The following is a 12,104-nucleotide window of genomic DNA, read 5'->3' on the forward strand; positions in this document are numbered from 1 at the left end:
TGTTGTAAAGAGCAATATTGCCTAGGAACCTGGAATGTTAGGTCCATGAATCAAGGCAAATTGGAAGTGGTCAAACAGGAGATGGCAAGAGTGAACGTCGACATTCTAGGAATCAGCAAACTAAAATGGATGGAATGGGTGAATTTAACTCAGATGACCAACCTAGATAGCATATTAAAAAGCAGAGACATTACTTTGCCAACAAAGGTCCGTCTAGTCAAGGCTATGGTTTTTCCAGTAGTCATGTATGGATGTAAGAGTTGGACTGTGAAGAAAGCTGAGTGCCGAGGAATTGATGCTTTTGAACTGTGGTGTTGGAGAAGACTCTTGAGAGTCCCTTGGACTGCAAGGAGATCCAACCAGACCATTCTAAAGGAGACCAGTCCTGGGTATTCTTTGGAAGGAATGATGCTAAAGCTGAAACTCCAGTTCTTTGGCCACTCATGCAAAGAGTTGACTCATTGGAAAAGACTCTGATGCTGGGAGGGATTGGGGACAGGAGGAAAAGGGGACAACAGAGGAAGAGATGGCTGGATGGCATCACCGACTCGATGTGAGTTTGCGTGAACTCCAGGAGTTGGTGATGGACAGAGAGGTCTGGCATGCTGCAATTCATGGGGTCGCAAAGAGTCAGATATGACTGAGCGACTGAACTGAACTATCATATATATATTTTGTGCCTTTATATTACTTGCCATAGGTTTCAAGTTAAAATAAATTCTCAGTGAATATATGATTAATATTTTCTTGAAACTTACTAGTGTTTTTTTTGCAAGAGATTTCTTTTATTTTAACAAGTCATCTTTTGACTTTATTCGAAAACAGCATGAAAGATGGGTTATTTCTGTAGAACAGTTTATCTATTTGGCTTTGCTTCTCAATGATTGAAAATAAATTTCCTGTGGATTTACATGTTTTACTGCAGTAAATCAAATAGAGCAAAGAGTAAGAAATATTACACCTGAGTTTCTCCATATTTGTTTCATTAATTTATCCATACTCATTGAATTCTAATATATAATTGACCATCTCAGTTATAGATAAAAGTGTATGCCAATCCTGATAGTTCCTGCTTCTTGTTATCATACCCTAGTTTATAAAATTTGTTTTTATTACCATATTCTTACTCTTAACTTCAAAATTTCCAATGCCAGATTTACTCAACTCAGTTAAGTTCAGTTCAGTCACTCAGTCCTGTCCAACTCTTTGAGACCCCATGGACTGCAGCATGCCAAGCTTCCCTATCCATCACCAACTTCCTGGAACTTACTGAAACTTATGTCCATTGAGTAAGTGATGCCATAAAAGCATCTCATCCTCTGTCATCCCCTTCTCCTCCCACATTCAATCTTTCCCAACATCAGGGTCTTCTCCAATGGGTCAGTTATTCACATCAGGTTGACAGTATTGGAGTTTCAGCTTCAGCATCAGTCCTTCCAATGAATATTCAAGACAGATTTCCTTTAGGATTGACAGGTTGGATCTCCTTGCAGTCCAAGGGACTCTCAAGAGTCTTCGCCAACACTGCAGTTCAAAAGCGTCAGTTCTTTGGCAGTCAACTTTCTCTATAGTCCAACTCTCACATCTATACATGACTACTGGGAAAACCATAGTTTTGACTAGATGGGCCTTTATTGGCAAAGAAATGTTTCTGCTTTTTAATATGCTGTCAGGTTGATCATAGCTTTTCTTCCAAGGAGCAAGTATCTTTTAATTTCAAGGCTGCAGTCACCATGTGCAGTGATTTTGGAACCCCCCCTCTATAAGTAAAATCTCTCACTGTTTCCATTGTTTCCCCATCTATTTGCCATGAAGTGATGTGACTGGATGCCCATGATCTTAGTTTTCTGAATGATGAGTTTTAAGCCAACTTTTTCATTCTCCTCTTTCAATTTCATCAAGAGGTCTTTAGTTCTTCTCCACTTTCTGCCAGAAGTGTGGTGTCATCTGCATATCTGAGGTTGCTGATATTTCTCCCGGCCATCTTGATTCCAGCTTGTGCTTCATCCAGTCCAGCATTCTCATGATGTACTTTGCATATAAGTTAAATAAGCAGGGTGACAATATATAGCCTTGACGTACTCCTTTTCTGATTTCAAACCAGTCTGCAGTTCCATGTTCGGTTCTAACTTTTGCTTCTTGACCTGTACAGATTTCTCAGGAGGCAAGTCAGGTGGTCTGGTATTCCAATCTCTTTCAGAATTTTCAACAGGTTACTGTGATCCACACAGTCAAAGGCTTTGGTATAGTCAATAAAGCAGAAGTAGATATTTTTCTAGGACTCTCTTGCTTTTTCTATGATCCAATGGATATAGGCAACTTGAATACTGGATCCGCTGCCTTTTCTAAAACCAGCTTGAACATCCAGAAGTTCATGATTAATGTACTGTTGAAGCCTGGCTTGGAGAATTTTGAGCATTACTTTGCTAGCATGTGAGATGAGTGCGATTGTGTAGTAATTTGAAAATTTTTGGCTTTGCCTTTATTTGGGATTAGAATGAAAACTGACCTTTTCCAGCCCTGTGGCCACTGCTGAGTTTTCCAGATTTGCTGGCATACTGAGTGCAACACTTTCACAGCATTATCTTTTAGGATTTGAAATAACTCACCTGGAATTCCATCACCTCTACTAACTTTGTTCATAGTGATGGTTCCTATGGCCCACTTGACTTTGAATTCCAGGATGTCTGGCTCTAGGTGAGTGATCACTTTATTGTGGTTATCTGGGTAATGAAGATTTTTTTGTATAGTTCCTCTGTGCATTCTTGTCAACTCTTCTTAATACCTTCTGCTTCTGTTAAGTCCATACCATTTCTATACTTTATTGTGCCCATCCTTGCTGAAATGTTTTTTCATTCAGTTCAGTCACTCATATTTATCTGATTCTTAGAGACCCTATGGACCACAGCTCTCCAGGCCTCCCTGTCAAACACCAACTCTCGGAGTTTACTCAAACTCATCTCCACTGAGTCAGTGATCCCATCTAACCATCTGATCCTCCATCTTCCCTTTCTCTGGCCCTCAATCTTTCCCAGCATCAGGGTCTTTTCCAATGAGTTGGATCTTCCAATCAGGTGGCCAAAGTATTGGAGTTTCAGTTTCAACATCAGTCCTTCCAAAGAACACCCAGGACTGATTTCCCTTAGGATGCACTGGTTGGATCTCCTTGCAGTCCAAGGGACTCTCAAGAGTCTTCTTCAACACCACAGTTCAAAAGCATCAATTCTTTGGCCCTCTGCTTTCTTTACAGTCCAACTCTCACATCCATACGTGACTACTGGAAAAACCATAGCCTTGACTAGATGGACCTTTGTTGGCAAAGTAATGTCTCTGCTTTTTAATATGCTGTCAGGTTGGTCATAACTTTCTTTCCAAGGAGTAAGCCTCTTTTAATTTCATGGCTGCAGTCACCATCTGCAGTGATTTTGGAGACCCCCAAAAATAAAATCTGCCACTGTTCCCACTGTTTCCCCATTTATTTGCCATGAAGTGATGGGCCAGATGCCATGATCTTCGTTTTCTGAATGTTGAGCTGTAAGCCATCTTTTTCACTCTCCTCTTTCACTTTCATCGAGGTCTTTAGTTCTTCTCCACTTTCTACCATAAGGGTGGTGTCATCTTCATACCTGAGGTTACTGTTATTTTTCCCGTCCATCTTGATTCTGGCTTGTGCTTTTTCCAGCCCAGCATTTCTCATGATGTACTCTGCATATAAGTTAAATAAGTAGGGTGACAATATATAGTCTTGATGTACTCCTTTTCCTGTTTGGAATCAGTCTGCTCTTTCATGTCCAGTTCTAACTTTTGCTTCTTGACTTGGATACAGATTTCTTAAGAGGCAGGTCAGGTGGTCTGGTATTCCCATCTCCTTCAGAATTTTCCACAATTTATTGTGATCCACACAGTCAAAGGCTTTGGCATAGTCAATAAAGCAGAAATAGATGTTTTTCTGAAACTCTCTTGCTTTTTTGATGATCCAACGGATGTTGGGGATTTGATCTCTGACTCCTCAGTATTCAAGGCAACACAAATACTGCTTCCTCTGCCTTTTCTAAAACCAGCTTGAACATCTGGAAGTTCACAGTTCATGTGTTGTTGAAGCCTGGCTTGGAGAATTTTGAGCATTACTTTACTGGCGTGTGAGGTGAGTAAATTGTGTGGTATTTTGAACATTCTTTGGCATTGCCTTTCTTGGAGACTAGAATGAAAACTGACCTTTTCCAGTCCTGTGGCCACTGCTGAGTTTTCCAAATTTGTTGGCATATTGAGTGCAGCACTTTCATAGCATCATCTTTTAGGATTTGAAATAGCTCAACTGGAATTCCATCACCTTCACTAGCTTTGTTCATAGTGATGCTTCTTAATGCCCACTTGACGTCACATTCCAGGATGTCTGCTTCTAGATGAGTGATCACACCCTCGTGATTATCTTGGTAGTGAAGATCTCTTTTTGTACAGTTCTCTATATTCTTGCCACCTCTTCTTAGTATGTTGTGCTTCTGTTAGGTCCATACCATTTCTGTCCTTTATTGAGCCCATCTTTGCATGAAATGTTCCCTTGGTAACTCTAAATTTTGAAGAGATCTCTAGTCTTTCCTATTATATATTTTCCCTCTGTTTCTTTGCACTGATCACTGAGGAAGGCTTTCTTATCTCTCTTTGTTATTCTTTGGAACTATGTATTCAAATGGGCATATCTTTCCTTTTCTCTTTTGCTTTTCACTTCTCTTATTCTCACAGTTATTTGTAAGGCTTCCTCTGACAGACATTTTCCTTTTTGCATTTCTTTTTTGGGGGATTGTCTTGCTCCCTGTCTCCAGTACAGTGTCATGAACCTTCGTCCATAGTTCGTCAGGCACTCTTTCTATCAGATCTAATCCCTTAAATCTATTTCTCACTTCCACTGTATAATCGTTAGGAATTTGATTTAGGTCATACCTGAATGGTCTAGTGGTTTTCCCTACTTTCTTTAAGTCTGAATTTGGCAATAAGGAGTTCATGATCCCAGCCATAGTCAGCTCCTGGCCTTGTTTTTGCTGACTGTATAAATCTTCTCCTTCTTTGGCTGCAAAGAATATAATCAATCTGATTTCCGTGTTGACCGTTTGGTGATGTTTACATGTAGAGTCTTCTCTTGTGTCGTTGGAAGTGGGTGTTTCCTATGACCAGTGCATTCTCTTGGCAAAACTCTATTAGTCTTTGCCTTGCTTCATTTTGTACTCTAAGGCCAAACTTGCCTGTTACTCCAGGTGTTTCTTGACTTCCTACTTTTGCATTCCTATAATGAAAAGGACATCTTTTTTGGGTGTTAGTTCTAAAATGTCTTGTAGGTCTTCATAGAACCATTCAACTTCAGCTTCTTAAGCATTACTGGTTGGGGCATAGACTTGGATTACTCTGATATTGAACAGGTTGCCTTGGAAAAGAGCATAGGTTATTCTGTCATTTTTGAGATTGCATCCAAATACTGCATTTTGGACTCTTTTGTTGACTATGATGGCCACTCCATTTCTTCCAAGGGATGCTTGCCCACAATAGTAGATATAATGGTCATCTGAGTTAAATTCACCCATTCCAGTCCATTTTAGTTCTCTGATTCCTAAAATGTCGATGTTCACTCTTGCCATCTCCTGTTTGACCACTTCCAATTTGACTTGACTCATGGACCTAACATTCCAGGTTCCTATATAGTATTGCTCTTTATAGCATCAGACCTTTCTTCTATCATCAGTAACTTCCACAACTGGGTGCTATTTTTGCTTTGGCTCCGTCTCTTCATTCTTTCTGGAGTTATTTTTCCACTAACCTCCAGTAGCATATTGGGTACCTACGGACCTGGGGAGTTCATCTTTCAGTGTCCTATCTTTTTGCCTTTTCATACTGTTCATGGGATTCTCAAGGCAAGAATACTAAAGTGGTTTGCCATCCCATTCTCCAGTGGACCACATTTTGTCAGAACTCTCTACCAAGATCCGTCCGTTTGGCATGACCCTATATGACAGGGCTTACTTTCATTGAGTTAGACAAGGCTGTGGTCCATGTGATTAGTTTGGTCAGTTTTCTGTGATTGTGGTTTCAGTCTGTCTGCCCTCTGATGCCGTCTCTCAGTGCCTGCCATCTTACTGGGGTTTCTCTTACCTTGGATGTGGGGTATGTCCTTACGGCCGTCGCTACTGACCTTGGATGTAGGGTATCTCCTCTAGGCCACTTGTCTCTGCAGCTCTGTGAAGCCACTTTTCACTGCTCCAGCTTCTTCAGCATTACTTGCTGGAGCATAGACTTAGATTACCATGATACTGAATGGTTTGCCTTGGAAACGAACAGAGATCGTTCTGTTGTTTTTGAGATTGCATCCAAGTACTGAATAGTTTCATTGACTTAAGCAAGGCTGTGGTCCATGTGATCAGTTTGATTAGTTTTCTGTGACTGTGGTTTTCATTATGTCTGCCCTCTGAGGGATAAGAATAAGCTTATGGAACCTTGCTGATGGGAGAGACTGGCTGTGGGTGAAACTGGGACTTGTTCTGATGGGCGGGGCCATTCTCAGTAAATCTTTAACCCAATTTTCTGGATTTTCTGATGGGCTGGGCTGTGTTCTCTCCCTGTTGTTTGACCTAAGACCAAACTATGGTGGAGGTAATGAAGATCATGGTGACCACCTTCAAAAGGCCCAGTGCCCTGGACCCTGCAGCAGGCCACCACTGGCCCATGCCTCTGCCAGGGTCCTGGACACTCACAGACAAGTCTGAGTCAGTGTCTTGTGGGGGTCACTGCTCCTTTCTCCTGGGTCCTGGTGTGAATGAGGTTTTGTTTGTGCCCTCCAAGTTACTGTTTCCCCCGTCCTGTGTGAGTTCTGTAATCAAATCCCACTGGCCTCCAAAGTCAAATTCTCTGGAGGTTCTCAGTCCCTTTGCCAGTTTCCCAGGTTGGGAAATCTGTTGTGGGTCTAGAACTTTCTTAGCAGTGCAAGAATTCATTTGGTATAATTGTTCTGCAGTTTGTGGGTCATCTGCTTGGAAGCTGTACGATGGGATTAATGGTGAACTCCTCCAAGAGGGCTTATGCCACAACCAAGATTGCTGCTCCCAGAGCCCCTGCCCCTGAGGCAGGCCACTGCTGACCTGTACCTCCACAGGAGACACTCAAAGGCAGGTCTGTCTCAGTCTTTGTAGGGTCTCCTGGTGCACACTATGTGTTGTTTGAGCCCTCTGAGTGTCTCTGGTGGTTATGGGGTTTGATTCTAAACGCGGTTTCGCCCCTCCTACCATCTTGCTGGTGTTTCTCCTTTGCCCTTGGGCATGGGGTATCTTTTCTTGGTGGGATCTAACATTCTCCTGTCAGTGGTTGTTCAGCAGCAAGTTATAATTTTGGGGTTTTCACAAGAGAAGATGAGTCCATGTCCTTCTACTCGTCTCCAGCATTGCAAGAGGATTCTTTACCAGCTGAACCAAAGGGAAGCCCATTTACTCAACTAAGTATCCTAAATTTTTAAGAAACCTATAGTATATGGGATTCTGTAAGATTATGCTCTTTTGTGATTTCTTCCAGAGAATTAAACATTCTTCTTATAGGATTTTATCTTATCTACCCAGGTGTTCCTATAAAACTTGAGTTAGACTATCTCCTTAGTTTAGCGGTTTTCAGGCTGATTCACAAAAAGAAATGAACAACAATAATTCCAGCATGTGTTCTCCATTGTAAAATTAGATTGCATAATATATTGTTTTAGCTCATGAAGATCGATTCTGTGATTCAAAGAGATACATTGAACAAAGTCACACATGTCAAGAAGGCATTTGCGTAAGTGAAGATGTAATAACATATTTTTGCACCTCTACTATCTCAAAGATTACAAAATTAACTGTACTTACAGTATCTAAAATTTTTGATGATTGTTAAAACTATTATGTTTGAAGACACAACATATGACCAAAATTATTTTTAAATATCTCAATGAAATGCCTTATAAATTTTATATAAAAGCAGGCACAAAAGGCTCCAACTTGTTTACCTGTTGAAACATTTCAAATATAATATACTTGCCAAATTTAGCAAATGAAAGATTTTGACAAATTTTTTAGTAGACTCTGCAGTTGGGATTCTAATTTTTGTTTCACTGTAAAAAAAAAATATAAAGCAACTACATAGGCAGTAATGATAATAGGTTTTTTTGGTCTCGCAGTGAAGTTTCTCTGAGTCTTTTGCTCTTTGCATATAAAGTTACATTTACTCTCTCAGCTGAATTAGTTTAATAAAACTTAGTGGAAAATCTTCACACCTAATGAAGCATTCTAAAATGTAAAACATAGACAACTAGAGGTTGGACTACAGCTATAGACTCCCCTGTCCCATACACTAAAAAAAAAAAAAAAAGGAATCAGATTAGAGCATAAATTTATCACAGTGAATATTTAGAAGAAAATTAAAGTTCAGTTGATGAAATATTTAGTGTTTTCCACCCTTCACTAAGAAGAAGCTCTTCTGTAATATAATTTGAATTATATGTACACAGATAAATATATATATGCATTTATAATGTATTTCACAAATCCTGTGTGCATTTAAAAGCCCAGCTGCACAAACTTCACTGAATAAATTATTGTTTTGTGTTGTGTTAGGACCAAAAAGAGCGTTAAAGTTTAAGATGCTCATGCGTGACCGAATGTTATGGATTCCCAAAGACTGTAGAAGGCAAGGCTAAGCTAAAGGCAATTGACATTATCACAGAGTTTAAAATCCAATTGCATGGACTTTTCTGAAGTTCAGATTGTCACACAATCTCTCTTTGTGAAAGCATCTCTGTTAGATTTAATTTACAAAGAGATTTAATGCCACATTACAATCAATAAATAAATATAGTGAAGAGTGACAATGAAAACTAAATTAAGATAAAATGTACATGTAAGACATTTGACTTATATAAAACACTAATAAATCAGCATGAGGTCAGTAAAAAAGGATGATGTATTTTGAATTACAGACTTTTTAAAAGGAATACAAATTCTAAACCAAGGAACCAGATCAACAAAGGGTCTTATGCTAAATATATTGTTTTAATATAAGAGAAAAGTTTTAATTAGTGACATGGTGTTAATGTTAATTACTCAGCATGGTTCTGAAGATAAGTAGTTTAACCAGAGAGTTTGCAATGTGTGGTCTTGATACACAACCTCTGAAACTTTAGTATCCTCACTGGAAAATGAGAACTATTTTAAATTTCTCCATTCACATTGTGGGTTGGGGCATCCCATGAAAAAATTATTGTTTAGACACGAAACTGTGTCCCACTCTTTGCAACCCCACAGAATGGAACACGCCAAGCTCCTCTACCCTCCATTCCACTCTCTTCTGGAGTTCACTCAGATTCGTGTCCATTGAGCTGTAGATGCTATCTAACCATTTCAACATCCACTGCCCACTTCTCCTTTTGCTCTCAATTATTTAGTGCAAAAAATAGACATAAAATATTTTAAAACTGAAAAGTCATGAATAATTTAGTTGACATTTTGTTATTATTATTTTTCTCCAGCCATGAGTAGTAACAAAATATGTGATGCCTTTCAAGATATTGTTTATATGCCTTTCAAGATAAAGTTTATCAATTATAAACATGTTTTATACACTGGTATTGGGGGCTTCCCTGTTAGCTCAGCTGGTAAAGAATCTGCCTGCAATGCAGGAGACCCCAGTTTGATTCCTGGGTCTGCAAGATGCCCTGGAGAATGGATAGGATACCCACTCCAGTATTCTTGGGCTTCCCTTATGGCTCAGCTGGTAAAGAATCCACCTGCAATGCAGGAGACCTGGGTTCAATCCCTGGGTTGGGAAGATCCCTTGGAGAAGGGAAAGTCTACCCATTTCAGTATTCTGGCCTGGAGAATTCCATGAACTCTATAGTCCATGGGGTTGCAAGGAGTTGGACATGACTGAGTGACTTTAACTTTCACTTTCCTCACTTTCATTGTGAAAATAGGGCTTCCCAGGTAGCGCTAGCAGTAAAGAACCTGCCCGCCAATGCAGGAGACATGAGACGCAGGTTCTATCCTTGGGTTTGGAAGGTCCACTGGAGGAGGGAATGGCAGCCCACTCCAGTACTTTTGCCTGGAGAATCCCAAGGACAGAGGAGCCTGGTGGGCTTCAAGTCCATGGGGTCACAAAGAGTCGGACATGATTGGAGCAATTTAGCACACAGGTTGTGAGCATGTTATTTCTTTATGAACAGAGAGAGACTGAAATATTACTGCATTCTCTTTTAATATGTTACTCTGAGCATGCTAGTTGAAACAAAACAAGTAAAATTTTGTGTCTGTGTGTATTTACCAATAGAAGTATGTTATGTTGTAGAGTTGGCATTCCCAGCTAAAGATTCCGTCTTGTATCTAATTTAATTCTGTTTTAAGCTTATATGTTTGGCCTGTGCTTTCTGTTGGAATATAGCTCTTCTACACACGGGCTGCCATATTTAACAAGTAGGAAATCTTTTGAAGCAGTTGCTCCATATTTTGTGATACATACACCAGTACTATTTCTTTGCATGATAAGTGACTATTACAGCTAATGCCATCAGGTAAAACACATGGATGTTGTGTGTATGCTCAAAGACTCACATTTTAAAGACAAAACATATCATGGCGCTTTTGATATATTGCTTATTAAAATAACTAAATACTCTCACTGATTATGGATGGCTAACTCAAGATAGAGGTATTGGTTTGACTATTTCATCATCACCAGGTCTAAATCCCTGAGTCAGTTTGCCAATTCATCCGTTACTAACCAGAATTTAGGCACATATTTTGTTAAGAGAAATGAGTTTATAAAATATCTAGTACTCAAGATTAAGTATATCATTTACTGCCCTAAATTTTTAAAAAATTCTAATCTCAAGAATAAACAGTATTACGTAGAGCCTTTTCACTTTTTCTTCCTTTATGCATTCATTCACTTATTATGCATTTATGAATTCCTTCATATAAATTATGTATTTGCTGCTGCTGCTGCTGCTAAGTCGTGTCAGTCGTGTCTGACCCTGTGTGACCCCATAGACGGCAGCCCACCAGGCTCCCCTGTCCCTGGGATTCTCCAGGCAAGAACACTGGAGTGGGTTGCCATTTCCCTCTCCAATGCATGAAAATGAAAAGTGAAAGTGAAGTTGCTCAGTTGTGTCTGACTCTTTGCGACCCCATAGGCTGCAGCCTACCAGGCTCCTTCGTCCATGGGATTTTCCAGGCAAGAGTACCGGAGTGGGTCGCCATTGCCTTCTCCGAGGTATTTTCTAGGTTGCATGAATACTTTTCTTTAAAATTCCATGTAGATATATAGTGAAAAGCAGTTTTGACTGAGTACTGTGTAGTTAGTATTTTTTGTGGGGACTGGTCCTGATAGTCATATGTAAACTTTGCCTAGTAGGAAAGTTAAGACAATGATAGCAATATCTTTCATATCTCACAGCCTGAATGCATAGACACTCGATATTTCTTTTTAAAATATTAGATAAATATATCAAAGAATAAATAGAAAATGTATAGATTAAAATTTTGCTAACTTTAGAATATTGCTTTATAGTAAACAGAGCACTGCCTTATGTGTTTATATATAAACACACATGCTCATTCATTCATCAATATAGAAATGAATAAATGCTTATTCACAAATGCTTATAACAATTCGTTGTCTTTCTTCATTTGCATATTTATTCAGAAGTTACCAAAGGCTAGAGCAAAGAGACTCTAGGGAAAAGACAGGTAAAATATATACATGAAAAGATAGACCCCAGTGACATATTTACTCATATTCTTCCCTGGTGGCTCAGAGGTAAAGAATCAGCCTGCTGTGCAAGAAACATGGGTTCGATCCCTGGGTCAGGAAGATGCCCTGGATGAGGAAATGGTAATCCACTCCAGCATTCTTGCTTGGAGAATCCCATAGAGAGAGGAGCCTGGTGATCTACAGTCCATAGGGTCGCAAAGAGTCAGTACATGACTAAAACACCTGAGCACAAAGGAGTTACAGACCGAATAGGCTTTCTATTTTCTCAGACTAACTTGGCATGCATTAGTGTCATCATCAGCAGAGCAATAGCGGGCTGTTCCCTCTCTTACATG

Source organism: Bos javanicus, chromosome 16 (assembly GCF_032452875.1).
Source record: "Bos javanicus breed banteng chromosome 16, ARS-OSU_banteng_1.0, whole genome shotgun sequence".
Taxonomy (NCBI): domain Eukaryota; kingdom Metazoa; phylum Chordata; class Mammalia; order Artiodactyla; family Bovidae; genus Bos; species Bos javanicus.